The sequence below is a fragment of the Nyctibius grandis genome, chromosome 3 (genome assembly GCF_013368605.1).
Source record: "Nyctibius grandis isolate bNycGra1 chromosome 3, bNycGra1.pri, whole genome shotgun sequence".
Taxonomy (NCBI): Eukaryota; Metazoa; Chordata; class Aves; order Nyctibiiformes; family Nyctibiidae; genus Nyctibius; species Nyctibius grandis.
Genome location: NC_090660.1, coordinates 17,304,399 through 17,316,869, shown reverse-complemented (window position 1 = coordinate 17,316,869; position 12,471 = coordinate 17,304,399).

Below are 12,471 nucleotides of genomic sequence, written 5' to 3'. Positions count from 1 at the left end.
TAAAAGCAGTACTGTTAAGACAGATTTTCTCACAAAGAATAGGGTTTTGTAGTCACTTAAAAGGGGAACTGCAAATATGGGTATCCCAATTCATTAGTGGGCAGGCTGCAGAACAAGGGAGGTGCCTCATTCATGACATGAGAGGAAGAGTGAGGCCATGGGGACGTGCCAACTGCTTGCATAGAAGGAGATATCAGTGCAAGAAGGAAGGGAAGATAGTCGAGATGAAAATAAGGGAATGGAAGGATATTTCCTACTTGCTACTACTCAATGTTAGCAGTGAAGGAGATAATGAACTGGCTTGCACCCAGCTTTACACCCAGATAATTCACCAATTGGTATGCTGCAGTCAGGATGAAAACATGCATCCAGTCGTCTAATTTTCGCAAACGGTAGAAATTTCTAAGCTTCCAAAACCTTAGCTTTGCTATGCCATGGCTTCCACCTTTTTTCCTCTATGACTTCATAATATCACTCAGGATGCTGAAAGTTATAGCAAGCTCTTAATGCTAAGAATTGCAGATGCCTTATCCCTCTGTCAAGTCTTCTTATGTTTTCCAACTGCTCTTTGTTTCCACCTGGAAAAAAGCAAAGAGTAAATGTGAGATATTCTGTTTGAATCATAGGGCTCAGTCCTGAAGGGAGTCCTGATAATTCCAGGGAAGATTTTAAAAATATGACCTGACGTTGATTTCAGAATGAAGTCCACACTGAAAGAAGCAGTAGGTGTTGCTTATGACATCCTCAATACTCTATGGTAGCAGTTTTAACACAGAAGTTTTCAGAGAAGAGTATTCTGTAGAGAACGTGTATTGGCATGAGCAGTGGATAACAAGTCTTCAAATATTTTCTTCACTTGCTTATTGCTAAGTAGGTGGAACTGTCATGAAAGAACTGCTCCATGAATTAAGTATCCCATTAACTTCTGAGCAGGCTTTGTATCAGGCAAATTCTGCCTTTGGCCAAGTTAGATGCTTAATGATTGTCACATACTAAGTCCTTCTCAGTCTTTGAGCAAAGTAATTGGAAATAAGATTCCAAGAGCTGACTAGACCCAGGTAAGAAGCTGAATTCTGATGGCTACTTAAAAAGCCAAGTTCATTATTGCCAGGGCTTCTGTTGTGTCAGTTTGACCTGGAAGCTACGTTTGGAACTAATACAGTGTATATTTCAATATCTGCTTTGATCTTTTTTCATGTTCTTCTCTGTGGTGATCTTCTCTGAAATGCCTCTCACGTCTCACTCCTGAGTCAGCATATAAGCAATTAAGCAATTGCAGAGCTGTCTGGCAAAAGTTACTTAGAAATAATTATTAACTTTCTCGACTGGAGGTATTGAGTCAGATTAATATCCCAAAGAATTTCTGGACACATCTTGCATGCTCCTTATGTACTGTGCTCTTTGGTTAGCGAATGGCCTTGCAGACCCTGCCCACAAAGCCAGGACTTCTGTAAGCTGAATCCCAGTTTTTATTTGTTTCAGCAAAAGGAAGGATAGGAAGTGGAAACTAATTCTGAGCCAATTTGTATTTGGACTGGATATCCAGCCACCTCAAAAATGGAGCCAAGTACAATGCAGAAGGGCAGTCTTTTACCCAACAAAAATACAGCCAGCCAGCCAGCCACACCTATGCGTGGCTGAAGCTAGATAGGCCCCTCCAGTCTCACCAATGTTCTAATTAAAAAAAAATAAGCAGGGCTTAAATTCCATTTAGGTTTGTAGAATTGGAGGCCAAAAGGGACTAGATCGTATGGTGTAACCTGTAAGTCACAGGCCGTTAAATTTTACTCAGTTGCCCTGTTGAGCTCAATAACTTTTATTTGACTAAAGCACAGTTTGTGTTTTGGCTTCCAGTAAGGCAAGCAATCTTTATTTGTATGGTAAAGAGGCAGAAAACTATTATTTTTGTTTACGTGATTGAATGCATATGTTGGTACATGTAGGTTCTTTTTTAGCATCTGAGAACTAGATTTTAGCTTGGAGGATATGATCCCGCAAGCGAGCAAGAATGTAACCTGTCACTCAGCTGACAAGACTTGCAATATGATCCGTATCTTGCTGAGGAGAAGAGTAGGGGAAAGAGGAGGGAGAGGAATGCACACAAACACACACCAGTCCTTGTTCAGCTGTGTCTCACGCACGCACACTCCTTTCAAGGTTTCCATTTAAAAAAAAAAAAAAAAGAAAACAGGTCTTGTTATTAATCCCCTAATTTGCACAAATACCTCAGATGTGTAATGTTTTCCAAACCACAGTTTAAAGGCTCACATAATTAACACAGCAATATAAACCACTGCTATTCTAGCTGAAAAAAAGACGTGGCTGGCGTTAAAATGAGATTCAAAACCAACAGACTGAAAGAGTGAATCACTCACACTTACACATTGTGTAAGTTGATTTGAATGCTTTGTGTTTTATTAACACAATAAATTAATTATGTTATTTAATAAAATAACTAAAAATAAATTATATGTGCTGATATCCAGATTCAAAAGTACAAACAACATCTTTTTGGCAGGCCAATAGACTGCTCTTAAAAAAGATAAAAAAATAAAGACTCTCCTTTTACCAGAAATGGGATGCCTTATGCTTCATACTTTATACTTTAAATATTGTTAGAACTCCAGCTGTAATTTGCTGTTTTACCAATACCCCACCTAGGACATTTTACGTTATTTTTAGAAAACGCTATGAACCCTGCAGAACTTCCATGCACAGAGTTATGAATCAGTACAGCTGAACAGCCACTGGAGAGCAGTCTTCAAGCTACAGTTAAGCATACTGATCATGCTTCAGCTATATACCAACGAGATTTTAACTCATGCTGTAATTTAATTGCCCATATTTATGTATCTTCTGCTGGTCTGGCCAGCTATTGTTTTCTAGTTTCCTTCCCTACAGCTTGGTTAGACTAAAATAGCCTGTGGAACTTCTGGAGGAAATATTTTAGAGCTCTATCCAGTAAAAGCTTGATACGAAGCCATTTAGCTTAATGAATGTCTTTCCATTGACTGCAGTAGTTAGCTTCCAACCTCAAGGTTCACAGGCTCACTGTTTAAACGCGTACACTGAAGTCTGGGTTGATGAAATGAGGTGACTATGTTGTTTATTCCTTTTTATTCAGCCTGCCAAGCAGTGTTTTGGTTACTGTAGTTTTCATTGAGCACTTGTCTGATGAACTTGAGAGAGAATCTAATTCAAAGCTCATGGAGCTCAGGAAGTGAGAAATCTGGACCGTTGTGTTTGCTACACCAGGTGTGATATGGAGTCCAGGCCTGCAATTCTTCCCTAAGTGTGTACAGCCACCAGAACCCAAAGAGCAAGCCTGACTGTGCCAGCTGTGTTGAGGACTGAGACACTTGGAGAACGAATCTAAAGGAAGATATCTTGCTCTCTTACAATGAAAAACATTATACACATAACCTCATTATTTATAGCCAATAATTTAATTCCTAATTTTTAAATGAGGTCTCTGTTTTCCTGGGTGGAGTTTGCACCTGACAGAAATTTGCCAAAAGAAAAACATGGTAAAAATGTGGGTGTAAAATCCTGTTTGGAAAAATGGAGACCACCCCAAAAAATCTGAATACCCTTTTCTGTAGAGATCCTGTCCTTTACACAGTATATTGCTGGACATCTCATCCTAGTCAATGGGAAGTTTGGTTGGATATCAGGATAAGGCCTTTACTAGAAGAATAATGCAGGCTAACAGTAAAAATCCAACAGCTTAGAAATACAATAATAATTTGGTTAAAAGTTCCAGGAGTCTCCTATGGGCTTTGTCAGACCTCTGTGGTTTCTGTTTAAAATTACAGTGGATTTTTTCCAGTGGAGCATAGCAGCCGAATGTTCTAGTCCCGTGTGCAGAGTGGGAGGTTTCTCACATTTCCACCTTGCAGTCAAAAAGTTTTCTGGCGGCAAGAAGTGCTAATTTAACAAATTTCTTTCCAGTGCCATTTTGCCAGCAGGCAACCAGAAACACCCCCAAGTATTCAAAGCAGAGGTGATGTTGGGAATGGAAAAAAACAAACTTTATCCCAAGTAACTTGAGGCTACTCCAGAGACTCTGTCCTGGAATCCCCTGCCTGATTCTGCAGAAAGCCAGTATCTGACCTGATACAGGTTTGCATTTAAATGAATGGTGGTTCAGTTGCCACCAGGGAGAATAAAGCATATGTATCATTTTGGATGTGGTCCCTGCCTGTGTGACACAGAAAACCCACCTTGGTTAATCAGTTTTCTCCTGTATATCTGCTTCTTTTTCCTTCTTTCTACCCCTCAGTTCTCATTCTCCCAATGGCCAAAACAGTGCTTATCCTGAAAGTGGTGACAGGAACTTTCTGTAAGCCTAATGAAATATCTTTCCCTGATTGACTCAGTGAGTTTAATATCCTGGTGTGAAAGGCAGAGCACGATTAGCAAAGCATGCCCTTCTAGCCAACCCCATAGGGTTTTCCGTGCAACTGCTCTTTGCCTGGACAGAAGAGACAGCTCTTCAGAAACATCCTTGAAGGAAAGGAAAACAGGCTGGACGATGAGCAGAATTCAAAGAGATTAACCACCAGAATTAAGCAGATGCTTCTGCTGACCATCTGGCTCAGCCAACCCAATGGCTAATTTGATCCAGAAAGCAGAGACACTACCTCATAGTCTATAACCCATGAGTCAGTGAAAACATTTGACAAAGATGACCAAGTAATTATAGTCTTCAAAATTGTCAGACTTGTTGATAGGGTCAGTGGTAGGACAGGCTTAGCTGATGCTGTCACTTCCTCATACACATGGGCCAATTGTGTCACCAAAGCTATAGTCAAACACTTCAGCATGACGGCTCAAGTGCTGCCAAACAAATCTTTCCTCACAGTTAACCAAGAAAAATTTTTTGTTTCAGTAGTCATGTAGAGACTGTAAAACACAAATAAAAATACTGAACATTTTGGGCCAGATACTCTGGCGGTCCTTTGCTGCTGGAGAGTCTAATGGGGGCAGGGGGCTGCAGCAATGAAAAGCGGTAATAACCTCAGTTACACTCAGGGAAGTTATGGGTGTAGCACTGGAGCCTACAATACAGAAGAAGTGTCAGAAAGAGAGTTGTAGTTAGCAGATCTGGCCCCTGGATCCTATGGAAGCCAGAAATGAGGGTATCAAAAATGTCACTGCTCATCTGCCCTTTAAAACAAAACAAAAGATCCCGCCAACATACCCTCATTTCTTATGGCAATAGCCTTGAGAGTATGAGTTGGTTAAAACCAGTCACTGAGGTTGAAAATACATATTTGGGATTTTTTTTCCTGAGGCTGTGGCTTATCAGTGGCCTTTCTTACATCAGCACATGGCTGCCCTTTAAAATGCAATATGGGTCTGTAATTCTGGGGGAGTGATGGGGAATTTGCTTTTTTGGTGTGGTGGCAAATGAGCAACAGATGCTTTTATCTGAATTGTAAAGGAACTTCCCTCCCCAGTGGTTTGGCAGCTGGTGCTTGAGGACAGCTCGGGTCTAGTGCTGTTGTAGGACCTTGGGTCACTAGTGGGAAAAGAGATGGGTGAGATAAAGCTGTGGGAAGTGAGGGCCTGGTCCCCTTCGCTTAGGAGCTCTGTTCAACCTAAGGCACTCACCCGTGGTCCCTGTGCCTGGCCATGTGCCCTGTTGATCTGGATACTGGCTCTGACTTGCAGACTTGACATCCTGGCTTGACCTCAGCTCTGCCTCACTGCTACAGACTTGTCTGATGAGCTACACTTGGCTAACCCTGGTTACTGTCACAGGACCTTCTCTGCTCTTCATTTTTGGGTGCTGTAGTATTAAATGCCTTGTCAGTGAGGCTGCTGCCTGGCCAGCCTGGCTGTCACCCTCAGCTCCCAGCCTCACCCCTGCTGCTCCCTGAAACTGGCATTGTCACAAGTGTTTTTTCAGCCATCAGCTTTATTGCTGAAACAACAGTGTGGTGTCAAGCAATAGGGAAGTGGTGAAATGGGTGAGGCAAGAGTAATCTATGGGACTCAGTGTCCTATTCTCTGATGGCAGTTCTGCTACCTATACGAAATCCCATCCTCCTAAAACAGAGTCTTCTAAGAGCACAATAAACCTTTGGTTGCAATAGGATTAGCTAGTGCCATTTATGAGAGCTTGCCTGACACTTGAAGAGTTGTGGGAAGTCAGTGGGACTCTTTGGTATTGACTCTGGGGAGGCCAAGTTCCCACTCCTATCAAATACTGTAAGGCTAGAGGCAACCTTGAAGCATCAAGCATAATGCCACTGATCAAGGGCAGGGTCACACAGGGCAGAACAATTGGGGCATCAGGGCCAGCCAACATGGATTCATGAAAGGCAGGTGGTCCTGCTTGACCAACCTGATCTCCTTCTATGACAAAGTGACCCGCTTAGTAGATGAGGGCAGGGCTGTGGATGTAGTCTATCTAGACTTCAGTAAGGCATTCGACACTGTCTCCCACAGCATCCTCCTAGACAAACTAGCTGCCCGGGGCTTGGATGGGAGGACTCTTAAATGGGTTAAAAACTGGCTGGATGGCTGAGCCCAGAGAGTGGTGGTGAATGGGGCAAAGTCCAACTGGCGGCCAGTCACTAGCGGTGTTCCCCAGGGCTCAGTTCTGGGGCCGGTGCTGTTCAATATCTTTATAGATGATCTAGATGTAGGGATTGAGTGCACCCTCAGCAAATTTGCAGATGACACCAAGCTGGGTGGGGGTGTCGATCTGTTGGAGGGTAGGAAGGCCCTACAGAGGGATCTGGACAGATTAGATAGATGGGCCGAGACCAATGGCATGAGGTTCAACAAGAACAAGTGCCGGGTCTTACATTTCACCCACAACAACCCCATGCAGCACTACAGGCTGGGGGAAGAGTGGTTAGAGAGCGGCCGGCAGAAAGAGACCTGGGGGTGCTGATCGACAGCTGGCTAAACATGAGCCAGCAGTGTGCCCAGGTGGCCAAGAAGGCCAATGGCATCCTGGCCTCTATTAGGAATAGTGTAGCCAGCCAGTCTAGGGAAGTGATCGTCCCTCTGTACTCGGCACTGGTGAGGCCGTACCTTGAGTACTGTGTTCAGTTCTGGGCCCCTCACTTCAAGAAAGATGTTGAGGTGTTGAAGCGAGTCCAGAGGAGGGCGACCAAGCTGGTGAAGGGTCTGGAGGGTATGACCTATGAGGAACAGCTGAGGGAGCTGGGGTTGTTTAGCCTGGAGAAGAGGAGGCTCAGAGGTGACCTTATTGCCGTCTACAACTACCTGAAGGGAGGTTGTAGTGAAGTGGGAGTCGGCCTCTTCTCCCAGGCAACTAGCGATAGGACAAGAGGACATAGCCTCAAGCTTTGCCAGGGGAGGTTCAGGTTGGACATTAGGAAGCATTTCTTCTCAGAAAGGGTTATTAGACATTGGAACAGGCTGTCCAGGGAGGTGGTGGAGTCACCGTCTCTGGATGTGTTTAAGAAAAGACTGGACATGGCACTTAGTGCCATGGTCTAGTTGACATGGTGGTGTCAGGGCAATGGTTGGACTCAATGATCCCAGAGGTCTCTTCCAACCTGATTGATTCTGTGATTCTGTGATTCTGATGAATATTCATCATCTGTTATCAGAGGACTAAATTATGGAGCTGCCACAACCTGCCTATGCAAATCTGTTCCAGTGCTGCAGATCCTTAACGTTAAAATTATTTTCCCCATGTTTAAATCTATTATATCTTGCCCTATCCATAAGGAGCACAGAGAACAGATTTCTCTCTAACACTTTGTAGCAGCCTTTTATGTATTTGAAGACTGTCTTGCTCCTTCCTTCCTGGACAATATCATCCTCCACTTTTTTACTATCTTTGCTTCCATGTCATGTTTTCTAGAATTCTGACAATTTTCATGGCTCTCCTCCAGCCTCTCAACATCCAGCACGAAACACAGTGCCACACTTGAGACCCTAACACTAAATAACACATCACTATTATTTCATGTATATACAGATTATACACTTGTATCTATACTGTGTTTGCCCATTTCAGCAACAATGCGCTATTGTTGATTCCAGTATAAGCTTTATACTTCCTTCTACATCAGCGTTCTTTATCCCGTATTTTTGAAACTGTTAAGTCCCCTACAAATGCAGTATTTTGCCTTTGTCCCTGTTGAATTAATCTGATTTTTCCCACAGACAATTTCTTTATTTTATCTACCTTGTATAGACTCATTCCTTTGCTATTGATCTTAATTGCCAGCCAGTTTTTAGCAAAAAGCATTAAATAAGTTGTCTTTCAATGTCATCTGTTAATGTATTTACTCTTCCATTGACTAGTTCACTAACCCTGTTTTTCCTGTTATTAATGCACTGATAGAATGATTTCACAAGCAAAGGTCACTAGCACTAACATCTCATTGGCCTTTCTCATGTTGCTCCTGTGTGCTGTTGAAAATCCATCTTTAGTACTCAGATATGGTTTCTACTTCCTGTATAATTTCTTCCTGTGTTTGGTATCAAAGGGACCTAACCAAGTCAATCACTTACTCTGCTTCCTCACCATCTTCTGCACCTGGAAAGTTCACAGTTGCACCTTTAATACCATTTCTTTCATGTTACATAATATCTTTTTAAATTCCCTTTTTCCCTTGGATCAGCCTTCCAGTAAAAGTTACCTAACGACCCTCTGGATAAACGAAATCTGTCCTCCTGAAATCATGTTTGATTTTACTATAGTGTTGCCTCTTTCCAGTCCCAAGAAAACGTGAATTCTGTCATTTCCCCGTCATTGGCACCCAAGTTCCTCTTTGACCAGCTCCACTACGTTCCTCTGTTTGTTGGTTTGAAGTCAGCACTCTTTGTGACAAACCAAAAGAAGGGCCGCGGGGTCTGACTCTGTCAGCACCTAGCAAACAGTTAATGCATTGTAATAGGGATAATAAAGAAGTAATTTTATGTATCATTCTTCTGGTTTTGGTCACAACTAATCACAGAGTGATTTATCCCAGGCACACAAGACTGAGAAACAGCTTTTACCCACTTGAAATATGCATGTGAAAAATAACAGCATTAATTATTACCTTACCACCTAGCCACAAATAAAATGTAGAGGAATACATAAAGAGTATGAATAGCATATATCTAGCCAAATACATGTGTTGTTACAAAAAACATAGTTCCAGCAATGTTAAGAGTCCCCTCTGATCTGTATCTTGTGTCTTTCTTATGTTCTGCTACTGATTTGTTCTATGACTGGAGAGACAACTTGGAAAAGCAACCACTGATATTTTGACCTGCCTTCTAAGAGAATAATCCAGACTAGGGGACAGTGAAGTGATTCTTTATTTCCCTGATAAAAATTTTTATAACTTACTTCTTTCTTTGCTCTCTGCTATAGCCCTGAGTTCAGTGACAAGGAACAGATGCTCCCTTACCGCCCCATTTCAGTTAATTCTTTGAATAGCTAAAGCTTTTAATGTGAACTCTCTTAACAGACACCATACCACTCTGTGCCTGAATTGATCTTTTCCCAAGGTGATCTTTTTTATAGTGTGAGAAATACAGGGTTGTTCTTTTCTTTTCTGATTAGAAGTCTTTTGGACAAGACTTACATAAGGATTTAGGTATATATTAGACTATATTTGTGTAAGGCCAGAAGAAAGAAGAGACCCCCTGTACTATATTCTTATAGCTTTCCAGAGAAGCAGTCTTTGATGTCCTCATTTGTGTTAGTGAGTGGACTAAATAGTTTCAACAGGGGTACAAACTCTACTTTGTTCAAACTTACTCCCTAAAAAGAAAATGTCAGTAATAAAAAGATGAATCTTGGCACACATGTCAGGGCCACAGATGGAGATACACAAGTGCGACTGTGTACGTATAATGTGAGTAGTAGCATTTGTGAAAAACCTAGCCTGCCAGTAGTTACTATTTTCTCTTTCTTTAGGTAGACTTTCAAGGTTTATCACATAACTCTTAGTTCATTCTCTGACTACCTCTCCAGGGAAAAAGAAACCAAGTCCAACAAACAAGATTTTAACAAGTCACATTTTTCTATTGACGTTTCTCATTTCAGTCAGGTCCAGTGATTTCTTGATGTTGTTTTTCAAACCTATTAATTAAATGTTGACAGCATTCATTCTGTAAGGTATGTTTTTGGATCACCGCTATCCTGCTGGAAGCACTGGATGTGAAGACCCTCATAGGGAGTGGGATGTTTGGGATTCAGCTTCCCTCTTTGGGACCTTCTCTAAAACATGCAAAGATGCTTGTCAGCTCTAGCAAAATGATGCTTTTATAGTTTTCTAAACTTTGACCACTACATTTCTTCTCAAAGAGCTGCCAACATCTCCCTTAAAAGTCTCGTGACTCCTTGTACATACTGAAATAATCATGTTGGGTAAAAATGTTTCTAATCAGTAATGCACAGAGAATTCTCCTTCTCTTTCCAGTTAGGAACCTGTTTCTTCTCTCAGGTGCTTTAACTCCATTGGCTCCAGTCCATTTAGCACAGGCTTACAAAGCTGTAAGAGACCATTGCATATGCTAACACATCGCTGATCCTGATGCTTTTTGTACTCATGGCTCTTTACCCCCTTCTGAGAATGAAAAGAGACATTTATTTGGTGTTTCTTACAGAAACAATGCCCATAATTAGATACCTCCAGTGCTGGCTGAGATACAAAGGAACAATTGTTAATTATTTCCATGCGCTTGAGGAACAAGTTGCACCGAGGGCTGGCTTGCTTGCAGACCACAAGGAGCGAGGTACTAGACTGTCACTGCCATGCCCTTTTTTAACAAAACAATATTTCTTCTTGAGTCAGGGCTTGGCCTGGATCCCTGGCTGCTCTGCCCAAGCCCCGAGGGCACCCACAGGCCTGGCTGTCCCTGCCTGCCGCCAGGCTCCCCCCTGCCCTGCTCATGGCCCAGGACCCCACGTCAGCCCCCAGGGCCATCAGCCCCTGGCCCCAGCAATGCTGCAGAAGGGCCTGTCTCCAGCTCCCCACAGCCCTGCCCGTGTGCCTGAGGCTACCAAATGTAGCCCACCGCTGCAAGGCTCCTCTTGAACACACGGAAGATGTAATCAAGGCTGAGAGGAGGAGGCCTGCCCCAGCCTTCCCATGTGAAATGGTGAACATGGGCAGGCTCTTTCCCTTCTGCTGGGCTGGAGAGCGGCCTTTTCAGTGGTCCAAAAGTACAAAGCCCACAAACAGCTCTGCCAACAGCACTGAACAGCCCGTGCTGTTCCTGCACCAAGCACAGGAGAGATCAAGATTTGTGTGCCTGGTCATGGTGCTGTTCCAGTCTTGAGTAAAACTTCCAGGAGCAAACCTTGAGGATGGAAACAAACTGTGGCACAAAGTTCAGCCTGGATCCTGCTCTCCCATCAGTTTTACTGCAAAGTAGCATCATTTCACTGCAGTGTTGGAGATACATGAGAGAGAGGAATGTGGCACTGGCACTGCCTTTGCCTTTGAAACACCACGATGCACAGAGTGCTGTAGAAATCACATCGTGACAGCACCAACAGGAACTGGGTCTCTGCATTTCAAAGGATGCATCTTTGCCAAGAAGTTAGCAAATTTGGCCAATCTTACCCACCCCTTCAAAAGTAAGCAGGCAAGTTTTTGCGAAGAGGAAAAGGAGGCTGCAAGTACTTTATGGGCTGGGCACAGGCCATGAATGCTGAACACAAAGAGCTCCAGCTGGGAGCCAGTACTGCCAGGAATTTCCCCCCCCCTCGCCTCTTTGTAATGCTGAGTCACAGCACTGATGTCTCAACTTCCCAACTCTGCCTTTGCCACTGAGAAGGTCCTACTGGGAAAAAATATGACAGCCTGTGGGGAGGGGTCTGAAATACAAGATTTGTTAGGTGCATAAGAACCACCTGAGAGGCAAGGGATGCCAACGTGCTGCTTAACTCCAGACCCTGGCCTCGAGGCTCACTGTCCAGAACCTGAATCCTCGTGTTTCTGCTCCATCTGCCCATCACCATGTCAGGGCATTGAGGCTCTGGGTCACTCTACATGCCCTTAAATATTCAAGCCAAGAGCTAGAAAAACAATTATGAGACTTCCCCTCCATTCATCCTCTTGTCTCTGCCCACTCTTCACTTCTCTTTATTTTCCCATGAGATCTGGAGCTCTCCCCCGTGCGACTGCTTACTCTCATCCAACATCTGCACCTACTTTCAAATCGTGATGGAACTTCCCTGGGCTGCCCATTCCCGACTCTTCCACTTCCCTTTCCACAGGTCCCTAGCTCCGTGAAGTCAATGAATACAATCATTTTCTGCCATTACTTTAAAACAGCAAAGTAGAAAAAGGGGAAGAAACTTTTTCTCTAGTGTCTTTTGGCCTACCACAGTCCCCTCATTTGCCTGCCTGTATAAATGAAAATCTCCTCAGGAAGGAAAGTATGCTCAGATACACTCTCTGTCCTCCACTGGCTCCCTTTCTGCAGCCTCTGAACCAGCCCTGATGGGGTTTTGAACAATCCCTAGGTGCC